The 4,600-nt window shown below is 40.2% G+C and overlaps 1 non-coding gene across 1 annotated transcript; it reads right to left on the reverse strand.

Annotated features, from left to right (window-relative positions):
- Positions 1 to 3,363: 3,363 nt before the first annotated feature.
- LOC150013182 (small nucleolar RNA SNORA62/SNORA6 family) lies at positions 3,364 to 3,516 on the reverse strand. Its single transcript, XR_016510959.1, has one exon. It is a non-coding gene; the product is annotated as a small nucleolar RNA SNORA62/SNORA6 family (small nucleolar RNA).
- Positions 3,517 to 4,600: the final 1,084 nt, after the last annotated feature.

Genomic DNA, 4,600 nt, shown 5'->3' on the forward strand with positions numbered 1-4,600 from the left:
TTCATATAAGTAGAAATACTGTATTTTATTTATGCATTCACCACCAATTGAGGGGCATTTTAATTATTTCCAGTTTTTTGGCTATTATGAGTAACATTGCTGTAATATTTGCATACAAATCTTTGTGTGGACATGTTTTCATGTATTTTGAGTAGAAAAAAGGAATAGAATCACTGGGTCATATGGTGAGTATATATTTAATTTTTCAAAGAAACAGCCAAACTGTTTTCCAAAGTGGCAGTATCATTTTATATTCTCACTGGTAATGCAGGAAGTCGCTATTTTTCCATATCCTTACCAAAACTTGGTATAGTCATTCTTTTGAATTAAAGTCATTCTAGTGGGTATGCAATGATACTATGTTGGTTTTAATTTGCATATTCCTAATGACATTGCACATCTTTTCATCTTATTAGGCATCTGTATACCTTCTTTGGCAAAATATCTATTCAAATCTTTGCTCATTTTTAAATTGGGTTTTTGTTTTCTTAATAAGCTGTAAGAACTTTTTATACATTCTAGATACAAGTTTTTTATTACATATGTAATACGAAGACACTTTCATATCTTTCATATTTTCATATATTCATATAGATTTTTGTCTATTTTCTTATTTTAAGTATATTTTATTGATTATGTTGTTACAGTAGTTTCAATATTTTCCCTCTTTGCTCCCCTCTGTCCGTGGGTCATGCATATACGCTCTTTGGCTTCACCCTTTCCTATATTATTCTTAACTTCGCCCTGTCTATTTTGAACCAACCAATTATGCTTCTTAATCCCTGCACCATTTCCCCCTTTCTCCCCCTTCTCCCTCCCAGCTGATAACCCTCTGAATGGTCCCCATACCTATGATTCTGTTCCTATTCTGGTTTGCTTAGTTGGATTTTGTTCTTATTTTTTAGATTCATTTGTTGATAGTTGTGAGTTTGTTGTCATTTTAATGTTCATAATTTTGATCTTCTTTTTCTTAAGTAGGTCCCTTTGAAATTTCATATAATAATAGCTTGGTTATGATGAGCTCCTTTAGCTTTACCTTGTTTGGGAAGTACTTCATCTGTCCTTCCATTCTAAATGATAGTTTTGCTGGGTAGAGTAATCTAGGTTGTGGGTTCTTGCTTTCCATCACCTTGAATACTTCTTGCCAGTCCCTTCTTGACTGCAAAGTTTCTTTTGAGAAATCAGCTGATAGTCTTATAGGCACCCCTTTGTAGGTAACTCTCTGCTTTTCTCTTGCTGCTTTTAAGATTCTCTCTTTATCTTTAACCTTTGACATTTTAATTATGGTGTGTCTTGGTGTGGTCCTCCTTAGGTCTAGCTTGTTTGAGACTCTCTGCTCTTCCTGGACATATATATGTATTTTCTTTGCCAAATTTGGGAAGTTTTCATTCATTATTTTCTCACATATGCTTTCAATTTCTTGCCCTTTCTCTTTGACTTCTGGCACCCCTTTGATTCGGATGGTGGTATGTTTAAAGTTGTCCCAGAGCTTCCAATGCCGATCCTCACGTTTTTCAATTCTTGTTTTTTCATTCTATACTGATTGACTGTAATTTTCTTCCTTATGTTCCAACTCCAGTTTCTGTCCCTTCACCATTGGTTTTGTGTGAATTTTCCTTTGTTTCATTTAGCATAGTCTTTACTTCTTCCTTTATGAGTTTGCCGTACTCAAGCATATCTGTCAAGCCTGTGAGCATCTTTATCACCAGTGTTTTGAGCTCTGTGTCTGTTAGGTTGGCTATCTCCTTATCTGTTAGGTTGGCTATCTCCTCGTCGCTTAGTTCTTTCACTGGAACCTTGATCTATTCTCCCTTTTGAGCCATACTTCTCTGTCTCCTCACCTTGGCAGGCTCCTATGTTTGTTTGCCTCTGTGTCTTAGGTAGAGCTGTCACTCCTGTTATATTGTAAGGGGCAGAGCCTTATGTATTCTTCAGTACAGGGCGACCCATTTCACCACATTGTGGCACTACGTGTTGAGGAGGGGTCTGAGAGGGAACAATGCTGCCTGCCCATCACTCGCCCCTTTTCAGGGCACTTCTCCCACTTCCGTTTGGGACTGGTGCCTCTCTAGCTGTTGCCCTGGCCATCATTCCCAAAGTAGGTGAGTCTGTGGATATTCTAGGATCGTGGGGGACCTTTAAACAAATGGACTCTGCTGAGAGACCGACAGTTTCATCCTCCGCCCCAACCCTCACTGGTTTGCATGGTCAGAAGCAATGAGGCTTTATATTTCCCGGCGCTGGAACTGTGAGCTGTGTTGTCTGGTCTGGTGCTGGGAGTGCTCCTCAGGTGTACCTCCCTAGTTTTCAAAAATGTAACCATGCTTTCCGCCAGCCTGCTGCTTTTGCCGCTGCTGCTGCTAGCACCATACTGCATCCTCTCTGCCCTGGCTCTGCCCCTTCTGCCTGTCTGGATGAGAATTTTTTCTTTATATCTTTGTTGGACTTCCATGAAGCTTGATTTTCTGGAAGTTATGGTTGTCTCTAGTTTTGAGGTAGTTGTATTCCTTCTTAGTTATGGAGGGAGACACAGCCTGTCTGTCTAGGTCTCCATCTTGGCCAGAAGTTCCAGTTTCATTTTTTTGATTGTTCTGCATTGGATAAAAGTTGCCGTCCTTATCATATCTCTTTTTCTTTTACTAATCTTGATGCATCTCTTTCCATCTTTCCCTACTTTGTTTATTGCCTAAAATCATTTTGTTTGTCCTTTTAAATCCATTGATCTTTGATATCTCTGACTTTTTTTCCTTTCGAGACTGTTTATTTTCCCTCAACTGTATTTCCATTCTGTTTGGTTTGTTGAAGAACAGCTTAAGACCACTCAGTGGTTGTTTCCACCCATTCAGTGGCCTGTGCAGTGGCAGCTGCAGGCTAGTCTTTAGTGGCAGACTGAGTGCTCCAGTCTTCAGTAGGAAACTGCTCAATAGGCACAAGGGACACCTGCATGCCTTCAGACCAGTCAGCAACCTCAAACAGAGCCGCAGTGAACTGGTACCCAGAGCAGTTCCTTCACCCTGAAATTCCTCCTTGGTCACAGCCTTTTCAGCAGCAGCATGCTCTTCCTTCCTAGTCTCTTCAGGATCTCTGTAGAAGCAGCGATCAGGGAGGAGCACCCATGAGTGTTCACAGAAGATGGTGCCATGCATGCCCAGAATTTCTCAGGCCAGCATCTACCATATCAGACCCATTTGGTAAGCTCCTTTTTAGGATTTTATAGCAGGCTTCATCAAGTTGGTCTGAAAACAGAAAGGCAAGTAATGCCTGAGGGGCCCAAGGAAAGCAAGAAATATGGAAAAAAGCAGAAGAAAACACCATCCTCAGATGTTTTCATCCCTCTTTAAAGCTCTCATACATTCAAATCGCACTCATAACAAGGATTATTATCACACTCCAGTCATTGGGCCGGAGACCCTCATGGTGTTAGCGAAAAGCTTGCCCCTTATGTAGCACACTATCTATACTTGTGAGGCCATCGGCCACCAGTGGGCTCAACTCCAGGCTCTAACAATGTGTAGGATCTTTGACTTCTCATTTTAACTTCCTGATTTAAAACAATCAACCTGAGTTTTATTTTTTCACTTTTTCCTATATTCTACATCTTCCTCTTATTTTGATATTGTTCATGTTTTACTGATGAACATCTTTAATTCCTAAGAAAGAGTATATGTATGGTCAGTACGTATGTATTATTTTGTATTAGAGTTGGTCCTAGACATGACATTGTTGAGTCAGATGGTAAATGCATATATAATTTTATTGTATTTTCCTTCCTAGGACTATACCATTTTTTATTATTATCAGGAATGTATAAAAGTGTTCCTCATCAGTTTTGAGAACTGAGTGTGTTGTCAATTTTTTGGATTTTTGCCATCTTCATGAGTAAGAAATGGCACCTCAGTATTGTTTTAATTTGTATTTCTTTTACTATAGAGAAAATTAGATTCTTTTCTTTTTTTAAAGTATATTTTATTGATTATATTGTTACAATAGTTCCAATTTTTTCCCCTTTGCTCCCCTCCGCCCAGCACCCCCCTTCCCCAACAACGCCCCCCGAAGTCCATGCCCATGGGTCATACATATAAGCTCTCCTGCCTCACCCTTTCATATATTCTTATTCTTCTTTTTTTAACAATAAAAAATAACAGTCCCTCCCACTCAGACTTAAGACCCTTTATAATCTTATAAAGGACAATGGGCGAAGGTCTCGAGCTCCTCTAGCTGCTTCAAGCTGGACATGGTTGTCATCCTACCTACCCTTGGGTCCAGAAACCCCTAATAAGAGTGGGGGTGTGGAGGGGAGGGTGGCCTTCCCACATGGGGAAGGATCGTGCAGACTCCAGGTTGGTTGGCTGTCCCTGGACAATGGCATGCTTGATTTAACAGGCTGGCATCCTTGTTGTATTCTGGAGGCAACAGATTTGGCAACAGGGTTAAAGGACATCATTCAATCCATAACCACTAGATGACAAAAGACAGGTATTAATTTTTCAATGTCCCACATTAGGGAAAAGAAGGGCTTCTTTGGGGGAAGGTGTGCCAGGTACATCTCACCTGTCCAAAACCCTTTTGCCCATTATACTTAGTTTGGGCTGAGGGAAAT

The sequence above is a fragment of the Furipterus horrens genome, unplaced genomic scaffold, assembly GCF_987537825.1.
Source record: "Furipterus horrens unplaced genomic scaffold, mFurHor1.1.pri manual_scaffold_4, whole genome shotgun sequence".
In the NCBI taxonomy this organism is placed as follows: domain Eukaryota; kingdom Metazoa; phylum Chordata; class Mammalia; order Chiroptera; family Furipteridae; genus Furipterus; species Furipterus horrens.